At 31.0% G+C, this 12,500-nt stretch overlaps 1 protein-coding gene across 4 annotated transcripts in view; it reads left to right on the forward strand.

Annotated features, from left to right (window-relative positions):
* Nucleotides 1–12,500, forward strand: part of LOC137615476 (A disintegrin and metalloproteinase with thrombospondin motifs 6-like) — a 438,455-nt gene that overhangs the window by 293,153 nt on the left and 132,802 nt on the right. The window lies entirely within an intron of this gene.

Raw genomic sequence — 12,500 nt, forward strand, 5'->3', positions numbered from 1 at the left:
TAGTAAGATATTTGTGTAAACAATGCTGATTATAATTGTGGTTGGGAAGTAATATAGTGCCATGCAACTCTCTCTCTCTCTCTCGGGGGGGGGGGGGGGTCTCACCATCACTGATCTGCACTGGACACTGCGGTGATGCAACTGGCCAAACGCTAGACATGAATGAAAAGATGTCTGAGGCCTTTGTCATACAGTTGACTAGAAAATTTCTGCATTTTGTTGTTGTTATTCTTATTGTTGTTGTTGTTGTTGTTGCATATATATATATTATATATATATATATATACATATATATATTACACACATGTATATATATGTATATAAATTTATTCACACGTACATACACAGATACACTTATTTTCTCTGATAACAGAGTAGGCTAACAAGCCGACCCGAACAAGAAATGCAATATAGTGATTATGAATTATTTACGAGACTACTTAGGTACCTTTTTAGACACGTGGTTGAGGCCACAACTCCTTAAATAAGAGGTAGAACAGGTAACAATGGTTCTAGGTGTTTTGGACTATTGTGGGTCGCGGCTGGAGGTCAAGAGAAAGAAGTAAGGAAAGTATATATATATATATATTATATATATATATATATATATATATATATATATATATAATATATATATATATATATATATAACAACAACAAATGCAGCCGTTTCTAATCCACTGCAGGACAAAGGCCCAGCCATGTTTTGGGCATGTCTGGGGTTTGGCCATTTTCATCACCACGCTGTTCACTGCTGATTTAGGACGGTTTGAGACTTTGGTCTAATCGCTAACAGCAAACTAACGTAGTATAGTACAGCATTGGTGATCATGGCGATACAGAAAACCCTTTTGCCATGTCAAGTTATCCCCTCTCAGAAATTATATACACACACACACACACATATATATATATATATAGTATATATATATATGTGTGTGTGTGTGTGTGTGTGTGTGTGTGTATATGTATATATAATATATATATATATATATATGTGTGTGTGTTTTATATTTATATATACATATATATATATATATATATATACTATATATATATATATATATATATATATATATATTATATATATGGATGAATATCAACACAACATCGTGTTCAAATAGAAATAAATTTCTACCTCATACTTGGGATCGAATGCTGGCCCCTTCTATATACATATATATATATACATATATAGATATATACATATATATACATATATACACATATATACATATGTACATATATACATATGTACATATATATACATATACATATATATATATATATATATATATACATGTATATACACATATACATACATATATATATATATATATATATATATATATATATGTGTGTATATATATATATATATATATATATATATCTATTAATAAACATATATATATATATATATATATATATATATATATATATATATTAATAATTACATATACATATATACACACATATATATAAATATATCACTCACTCACTCACTAAATCCCGTCCGGAATTCTCCGGGTTGGGTCCTGCATCTGATATCGCCATTCTCTCCACAGACTCCTATCCAATGCCATCTGTGCCAGCTGCTGAAATGTCTCGCCTCTATTTGCTTTCTTGAAGGTTTTCACCCATGTATCTCTTGGTCGTCCTCTCGGTCTATTTCCGGCCACTTGACCATGCAGCACTATCTTTGGCCATCTGTCCTGTTCCATCCTCTGTATATATATACATAAATTATATATATGCATACATATATATACATACATGCATTCACACATACATACATATATATATACAGTATATATATATATATATATATATATATATATATATATATATATATATGTATATATATGCATATATATACATACATACATATGTATATATATATATATGCATATATATACATACATACATATGTATATATATATATATATATATATATTATATATATATATATATATATTCATATATATATATATATGCATTCTTATATATATATATATATATATATATATATATAATAATACATACATACATTTATATACATTATATATATATGTGTGTATGCATAAATATGTATATATATATTCATATATATACATATGTATATATGTATATATATATATATATATATATGTTTATATGTATGGGCTAGAAGTAGTCGTCCTGGTGAGAAGTGATACCCCGAGAGGTACACTCGGAAACCACAATCTCTCACAAATTTCCCAAACTGCCGTGTTGTAGTTAGGAAAGGGGAGGGGTTGGAAATGGTTTAATTTGTGTGCTTGCGCGTGCGGGCATATTTATCTAAATTTTTAGCCGGTATTATGGCGGGTCGCGTACACTCGTAATTAAAATAAAAAAGCATTGCTCCCATATGTTAAACCCAATCTAGCACGAATAACTTTTATAATTGTTATGTCTACCTGCTGAGTCATCAGCAGCCACAGCCTGGCCGTCCTTGGTCTCTAGTTTGGGTGGAGCGGGGGCTTTGGCGCTGATCATGTGCGATATGGTCAGTCTCTAGGGGATTGTCCTGCTTGATAAGGCAATGTCACTATCCCTTGTCTCTGCTATTCATGAGTGGTCTTCAAACCTTTAAAGGTTTAATGAAAGTATCATGAATTTTTTTTTTTTTTTTTTTTTTTTAGGTTCTATCCAAATTAATATTCTGTTCCAATTATCATAATAATGCAATACCTTTTAAAGAAATCTCACAATCTGAAAAAAAAAATCAAAACACTTTACTTTCAAATATAATGAATTTTGCTTTCATAACCTGAAATTATTACATCAATTTATTTGCATCTTTTTTTGTACTGACTTATATAATATAAATACAAGTAAGATTTTAAAGAAAACTTATAGAAAAACACTAAGGTATTTTTAAATCTTATTTGACTTTTTTCATATTACTTCATTTAATATGGAAGCTTGGAGTCTATTGGTAATAATAGATATTATCATCATCAACATCATATTCTGGACCTATGCCTATTGACGCAAAGGGTCTCGGTTATATTTCGCCAGTTGTCTCTATCTTGAGCTTCTGATTCAATACTTCTCCATTCATCATCTCCTACTTCACGCTTTATAGTCCTCAGCCATGTACGATATTGTAGGTAAAGTCAATTAGAAAATATTGAAGATATAATGAAATAACTTAAGGAATATAGCAAAGTAATACGTGGGAAAGGAACCTACGCCCTATGATATAGCTACATAATGTATATTTCAGCGTGTAGTTGGTCGCATAATAAAACACGGAACTATAGTCCATTTCTTTTAGCGAGGCAGATTTGCACCTACTCGCAACGGTGCCCTTTTAGCTCGTAAAAGTATCCTGATCGCTGATTGGTTAGAATTATCTTGTCCAACCAATCAGCGATCAGGAAACATTTCCGAGCTAAAGGGGCACCGCTGCGAGTCGGTGCAAATACGCCTCGCTAAAAGTAATTGACTATACTTAGCGGGCATAAGATAAGGACTTATATCAAAGCCAGTTTGAAATAAGGAAGGTATAATATTGAAGAGCTATAGGTGGATGGGAAGATACATTAACTATCTTGAAGAAAAGGTAGATGGACGTAGAAGATAATAGGCATATAAGATAGTGCTTCACACTTTGTACCTGCAATTTAACATGTCTATAGGGTACTTTTTTTTTTGCATTTACCTGTCAATTACTGCCTAAGGATAAATCCTAATCGCTATGAAAAGTCTCTCTCTCTCTCTCTCTCTCTCTCTCTCTCTCTCTCACACTGCTATTTTTTCTTCTTGGAGTCCTTGGGTTTATAGCATCCTACCTTTTCAACTAGGGTTGTACCTTGGTAATAATAATAATAATAACAAACCTGATCTCTCTCTCTCTCTCTCTCTCTCTCTCTCTCTCTCTTTCTTTCTTTCCACGCTGGTATTCTTCCTTTTTGGAGTCCTTGGGCTTATAGCATCTTGCTTTTCTAGCTTATCCGATAATAATAATGATAATGATAAATCCTCTCTCTCTCTCTCTCTCTCTCTCTCTCTCTCTCTCTCTCATACTAGGTTATTTTTCCTTGTTGTATTCATGGGGCCTATAACATCCTGTCTTCCCCATAGGGTTGTACCTTAGTATTAATAATAACAATAACACAACTGACATCTCTCTCTCTCTCTCTCTCTCTCTCTCTCTCTCTCTCTCTCTCTCTCTCTCTCTCTCCACTGGACTATTGTTCCTTGTTGGTGTCCTTGGGCTTATTGCATCCTACCTTCACATCTAAGGTTGTACCTTAGTAATTTTAATAAGAATAACAAAACTGATTCTCTCTCTCTCTCTCTCTCTCTCTCTCTCTCTCTCTCTCTCTCTCACTGGGTTAATTTTCCTTGTTGAAGTCTTTGGCCTTATTGCATCTTATCTTCCCAATAGGGTTGTACCTTAGTAATAATAAGAATAACAAAACTGATCTCTCTCTCTCTCCACCGGACTATTGTTCCTTGTTGGTGTCCTTGGGCTTATTGCATCCTACCTTTCCATCTAAGGTTGTACCTTAATAATAATGAGAATAACAAAACTGATCTCTCTCTCTCTCTCTCTCTCTCTCTCTCACACACACACTGGTTTATTTTTCCCCGTTAAAGTCTTTGGCCTTATAGCATATTGTCTTCCCAATATGGTTGTACCTTAGTAAAGTAATAATAATAATAACAAACCTTATGTCTCTCTCTCTCTCTCTCTCTCTCTCTCTCTCTCTCTCTCTGTGCCTGACGTGTTCTTCGTTGGGGGTTGAAGAAGACCACCAAAGAAGGTGTGGGAGTTACACTGATCCCTGTCACCTGTCTGCTCCGTACTTTAAACTGTCATTAAATAGCTGTACATGTCTCGGCCTAAGCCTGAAAGAGGCTTATTTTAAGCCTTTTTTTCTAAGCCGTAGTATTTTTGTACTAAGCCTCGACCATGAAAAAAAATAAAAGGCTTTGAATTGGTTGTCTGTGGTAGTCTCTATGGAGTGAATTCTTCATGGTTAGATTATGCTAAATAAGGCTAATTTTTAGGGTGGTTTGTGGTAGCTTTTTTTTTTCTTTCTTTCTTTTTTTTTTTTTTTTTACTTATACAAATTTGTTTATTGTTAAGTTTTTTATGACATATATAATCTTTTACCATATATGTATATATTTATTGTATTTTATGATTCAATTGTAAGTTTTACCATATTTTATATATTTTTTTACTTTTATATTTTATCCTATTCAGATTTTCATAAATAGCAAAACAATAAATGATTGATATATTTGTTTTTAAATTTCTATGAAATTTTAGGTAATCTTTTTTATATGATTCAATAGTAAGTTTTGTCATATTTTATATATTTTTGAATTTTATATTTTATCCTGTTTATTTTTTATGAACAGCATACCAGTATGGATAGGCCTATATTTCTTTTGTACACTTCTATGAAGTTTTAAGTAATTACCACTGTTTCTTACAGTTTTGGAACCCAACATAAAACCGTTAGCTTCATTAAGGGTCTGTTATCTATAGAGTTGTATACAAATGAATTATTTACCAGTCAAGGGTGAAATCCCTTAAGAATTAATAGAAAAAAACCTATACCAGTCGTGACTGACAGTTGTTCACCTTGGGAAGTTCTAGGGTTATGACAGTGCCGCCTTTCGTGGAGTTTGTATTATCTAGATTTTCAAGTGATTATAATTATTATTATTATTATTATTATTATTATTACTGTTGTTATTATTATTATTATTATTACTGTTGTTATTATTATTATCATTATTATTATTATTATTATTATTATTAGCACTACTATTATTATTATTATTATTATTATTATTATTATTAGCACTACTATTATTATTATTATTGTTATTATTATTATTATTGTTATTATTATTATTATTATTATTATTATTATTATTACTACTACTACTACTAGCTAAGCTACAACCATAGTTGGAAAAGCAAAATGCTATAAGCCCAAGGGCTCCAACAGGGAAAAAATAGCCAAATGAGGAAAGGAAATAAGGAAATAAATAAACGATATAAGAAGTAATGAATAATTAAAGTAAAATATTTTAAAAACATTCACAACATTAAAACAGACATTTCATAGATAAACTATGAAAAGGCTTATGTCAGCCTGTTTAACATTTTTGCTGCAAGTTTGAACTTTTAAAGTTCTACCGATTCAACTAACCGATCAGGAAGATCATTCCACAACTTGGTCACAGCTGGAATAAAACTTATAGAATACTGTGTAGTATTGAGCCTCGTTATGGATAAGGCCTGGCTATTGGAATTAGCTGCATGCCTAGTATTGCTGTAAGAATTCTATACTTATTTTAGTTATCGATATAATATAAGATTGGACAAGTTTTTGCGCCATATAAAGAGAAGGTTTCAGCATACAGTTAAGTCCTAATAGTCAGGCCTTCTCCATCATGAGGTTCAATACAACACAGTATTCTAGAGGTTTTATTCAAGCCTTGACCAAATTGTGGAATGATCTTCCTAATCGGGTAGTTGAATCGGTAGAACTTCAAAACTTCAAACTTGCAGCAAATGTTTTTATGTTGAACAGGCTGACATAAGTCTTTTTATAGCTTATATATGAAATATCTCTTTTGATATTGTTACAGTTTTTAAAGTATTTTATTTCAATTGCTCATTATTTCTCATATCGTTAATTCCTTATTCCCTTTCCTCACTGGGCTATTTTTCCGTGTTTGAGCACTGCTTTTCCATCAAGGGTTGTAGCTAATAATAATAATAATAATAATAATAATAATAATAATAATAATAATAATTGGTAATTCCACCTTCGAAAATATGGCTGTCATTCAAACCAATTTCCTTTAATCTATTCATCCAATTTTCTTTCTCTTTCCTTTATCCCGTTTTATTCTATTCCAGCCCCTCACTTTCTTTTATATTCCTAACAATTATTATCTTCTTTGTCAGACGATATATAGATTTTATTACGTTATAGACTTTCTTTCCGAAGAAATTATATTAGGTTTTGTTGATCGCCTAATCATATATACAGTATATATATATATATATATATATATATATATATATATTTTTTTTTTATATATATCTTCAAATTACTTTACTATTTTGTATGTATTTTAGATTCGCAATGTAGTTACGATTGCCTAAATATTATTTGGAAAATGTTATACCATTCAGAAAGAAAATAATGATATAGTTTAAACTTTAAAACCAATGATTGATCGCCATACCCTGTATTTGAAATCCTTCATCTTCGTCCTCCGAGTTCCTAACTCCTCCCGTTCTGAATTCACATACGTACCTCTTATCCTCACCACTGTGCCATCAGAAACCATACATACATCTTCCCTTCTTTTAGACACCCTTACATTATATAACCACCTTCGTTCCCTTCCATCCTGAGCCCTATTCACTTCCCAGCCACTTCTTACCCTTTCGTTTTTAACTTTTTTTTCTTTTTAATACTCTCATCTTCCGTATTCTGAACATTTGACTTGGCTCCTTCAAAAGTTCAAACTTGCAGCAAATGATTTTACGTTTAACAGGCTGACATGAGTCTCTTGTTATAGTTTATATATGAATATCCGTTTTAGTGTTGTTACTGTTCTTAAGATATTTTATTTTTAATTGTTTATTACTTCTCTTATAGTTCATTTATTTCCTTTTCTCTCTGGGCTATTTTTCCCCGTTTGGAGACCTTGGGCTTATAGCATCCTGCTTTTGCAACTAGGGTTGTAGCTTAGCTAATAATAATAATAATAATAATAATAATAATAATAACTCTTAGGAACCCATTACGACTGTCATTTGCCCCTCCTCCCTTATTCTACATGTACAGCTGGACACATAGATTCCTGGTACACCTGTCTCCGAAGACGTGCACCCATCCAGAGTCAATACAGACTCTGTACCCATCCACACCCTTAATGCTCGGTGAGTTCCTGTTTTTTAGCCCATCCCACCACATCTGTCATCTCTCCAAACACTATATTTTTTGTTGATAGATGCGAAGTAACGGTGTGATAGGTGTACTTCTTTGGAGCGAGGTGTACCAGAGACTCCTGTGTCCAACTGTACCTATACATTCAGAGCCTTTTACGTCATTCCAATCCCTTCTGAACCATTTACACCATTTGACCTCCTTCCATATTTTACTAATTTACATTTCACATTTTCTAGGCTAGGAGACCTCCTCCTCCTCCTCCTCCTCCTTCTCCTCCCCCTTCCCCCCTTCCCCTTCTCCTCTTCCTCTTCTCCCCCTCCCCCTCCTCCTCCTCCCCCCTCCTACCCTCCCCCTCCCCCTCCTACCCTCCCCCTCCCCCTCCCCTCCTCCTCCTCTTCCCCCCCTTCCCCACCTCACCTCTCCCCCTCCCTCTCCTTCTCGTCCTCCTTCTCCTTCTCCCTCTTCTCCTCCTCGTCTTCCTCCTCCTCCTTCTCCTTCTCGTCCTCCTCCTCCTTCTCCCTCTTCTCCTCCTCGTCTTCCTCCTCCTCCTTCTCCCTCTTCTCCTCCTCGTCTTCCTCCTCCTCCTCCCTCCTCTCCTCCTCCCCCTCCCTCCTCTTCCTCCTCTTCTAGCCACTCCCTTCCCCTGACTTTTATCTCTCAATAAGCGAGGCCCTGTCGGTGGTCGGGTCCGTATTCGGTTACAACTCTGTTTACGTCGGAGTTTTTCCCAAAAGGTAAGGAGGGGCTGCAACCCTGCAATCCATCACCCTAATGACCGTCATCTTACCTGGTTTTCCGTGATGAGTTATCCAACCAACGGAATTGGCGAGACCTCTTCCTCAAGTGTTCCAAGACGGGGCCCAGTTCATTCATTCGGCCCTCGCTGGGGTCGTCCCGTCTTTTGCTGGTTGGGGGTGGAGTTTTGGTTCTGCATATGGTGCAAATAGCTTTTGTTTATTGATGTTGTATTGATGACTGTTACTGTTATTACTTGATTTTTATACTGCTGGGAGTTTTCCTTTTTATTTGCAAATAGCTATTTTATATTGATGCTGTTTTGATGACTGTTAATGCTACTACCTTTATTTATACTGCTGGGAGAGGGATATTTTGGTGGAAATAGTTTTTTCTTTATTGATGCTGTTTTGTTACTGTTACTTTTGTTAATAGTTTTTAATAGCGCTGGGAGAGAGTTTGTTTTTTTTTTTTTTTTTTTTTTGCATTTGGTGCAAATAGTTTTTTTTTTTTTTATTGATGCTGTTTTGATGACTTACTTTTATTACTAATTTTTTATATTGCTGACAGAGCGTGTTTTTCTTTTTGTATTTGGTGCAAAAAGTTTTTCTTATTGATGCTGTTTTGATGACTGTTACTTTAAATTTTTTTTGTGCAAAGTTTTTTTTTTAGTGATGTTATTTGGATGACTTTTACTGTTATTACTTGTTTTTTTTATAGTTTGTTGAAGGTTTATATATATATATATATATATATATATATATATATATATATATATATGTACATATATATATATATATATATATATGTACATATATATATATATATATATATATATATATATATATATATATATATATATATATATATACTGATGGTTTGGTGTGTATTTCTATACTGCTGTCCCTTTTTTTTAAATAGTTTTTTTTTATTGATGCTGCCTTGATGACTGTTAATGATTTTATTGCGTCTTTTATACCGCTTGGAGAGGGTTGTGGTTATTTTTTTATTTGGTGCAAATAGCTTGTTTTTTTTTGGGGGGGATGACTGTTACTGTTATCACTGTCCTGGCTGTTTTTTGTAACAACTTTTATCGTTATGACAATTAATATAACTATTATTATTATTATTATTATTATTATTATTATTATTATTATTATTTTAATAGTATTATTAGTTACTTTAACAGCTATTATTAAATTGATGATACTTGTGATCAACCTTACAAAAATTGTTTTTGCCATTGTGATGTTGAAAATAATAGTAGCATCAGCAACAGTAGTAGTAGTAGTAGTAGTAGTAGTAGTAGTAGTAGTAGCAGCAGTGTTATTCTAATGTCATATAAACCTGTCATTATCCAGAGGAAACTGCACTCGTGTTTAATGAACCTTTTGTTTGTAGTTGTACAGTTGGCATCATTAATTCCGGTACACTTTTTTGGGAAGCTAAGGAGACACCAGTGTACCGGAATTAATGAAGCCAACTGTACAAACAGACATCATTCTTAACCAATTTGTTTTTCGTCGTTCGAGATTTATTGCCGAAATAGTTAGGTTGCGATGGACCCTTAAAATTTATGGGCTTTTTCTTTTCTTCACTCGCTGACTTTTACATATTTTTAAGTTGTTTATTATTATTATTATTATTATTATTATTAGTATTATTATCATTATTATTATTATTTTATTGTAATTATTTCTATTATTATTATTATTATTATTTTTATTATTATTATTATTATTATTATTATTATTATCATTATTGTTATTATTATTTTATTGTGATTATTTTTATTATTATTATTACTATAATTATTATTATTATTATTATTTTTATTATTATTATCGTTATTGTTATTATAATTATTATTATTATTATTATTATTATCATTATTATTATTATTTTATTGTAATTATTTTTATTATTATTATTATTATTATTATTATTATTATTATTTTTATTATTATTATTATTATCAATATTATTATTACAATTGTTATTTTTATTATTATTTTTATTATTATTATTATTACTATTATTATTATTATTGTTATTATTATTATTATTATTATTATTATTATTATTATTATTATTTGTTAGGGAAAATTTCTGACCAGAATTCCTGCATTAGCTTCTATTATATATTAGTCATATTTATAGTTTGTATTGTATGCTTGTATGTGAATTATGATTATTATTAATGATATCGTTATCAATATTATAATTTATTATCATTATTATTATTATTAATATTATTATTGTTATTGTTATTATTATTATTATTATTATCATTATTATTATTAAAAGCCAGCCAAGCTACAACCCTCCTTGGTTAGAATTGTAGGATTCTACAAGCCCAAGGGTTCCAACAGGCAAAGAAGCTCAGTGAGAAAAGAAAAAATCGAACAGTATATATAAGTAATAATTAGAAATATAAAATATTTCAATGTCAGTAACAACGTGAAATAGATCTGCCATGTATAAACTATGAAACTGTATATGTATGTTGTAACCTAATCTAAAATAAAGGTTAGTGTATTTATATTGAAGATGGATGTCTAGATGCTAGACTTCCAACTAACGAAAAATAAAGTTTATTGGTTGATTGACGGATCAAATTTATTACAATTGGTTGATGGACGTATTGAATTTATTAGCAATTGGTTGATTGACGGATTAGTTTTATTAGCAAATTATTAGTAATTGGTTGATTGACGGATTAAATTTATTAGTAATTGGTTGATTGACGGATTAATTTTATTAGTAATTGGTTGATTGACGGATTAGTTTTATTAGCAATTGGTTGATTGTCAGGTCAAATTTATTAGTAATTGGTTGATTAACGGATTAAATTCATTAGTAATTGGTTGATTGATGGATTAAATTTATTAGTAATTGGTTGATTGACGGATTAAATTTATTAGTAATTGGTTGATTGACGGATTAAATTCATTAGTAATTGGTTGATTGACGGATTAAATTTATTAGTAATTGGTTGATTGACGGATTAAATTCATTAGTAATTGGTTGATTGACGGATTAAATTCATTAGTAATTGGTTGATTGACGGATTAAATTCATTAGTAATTGGTTGATTGACAGATTAAATTTATTAGTAATTGGTTGATTGACGGATTAAATTCATTAGTAATTGGTTGATTGACGGATTAAATTTATTAGTAATTGGTTGATTGACTGATTAAATTTATTAGTAATTGGTTGATTGACTGATTAAATTTATTAGTAATTGGTTGATTGACTGATTAAATTTATTAGTAATTGGTTGCTTGACGGATTAAATTCATTAGTAATTGGTTGATTGACTGATTAAATTTATTAGCAATTGATTGATTGTAGGTCAAATTTATTAGTAATTGGTTGATTGACGCATTAAATTCATTAGTAATTGGTTGATTGACGGATTAAATTTATTAGTAATTGGTTGATTGACTGATTAAATTTATTAGTAATTGGTTGCTTGACGGATTAAATTCATTAGTAATTGGTTGATTGACTGATTAAATTTATTAGCAATTGATTGATTGTAGGTCAAATTTATTAGTAATTGGTTGATTGACGCATTAAATTCATTAGTAATTGGTTGATTGACGGATTAAATTTATTAGTAATTGGTTGATTGACGGATTAAATTCATTAGTAATTGGTTGATTGACGGATTAAATTTATTAGTAATTGGTTGCTTGACGGATTAAATTCATTAGTAATTGGTTGATTGACGGATTAAATTTATTAGTAATTGGTTGATTGACGGAATAAATTTATTAGCAATTGATTGATTGT

The sequence above is a fragment of the Palaemon carinicauda genome, chromosome 21 (genome assembly GCF_036898095.1).
Source record: "Palaemon carinicauda isolate YSFRI2023 chromosome 21, ASM3689809v2, whole genome shotgun sequence".
NCBI classification, from domain to species: domain Eukaryota; kingdom Metazoa; phylum Arthropoda; class Malacostraca; order Decapoda; family Palaemonidae; genus Palaemon; species Palaemon carinicauda.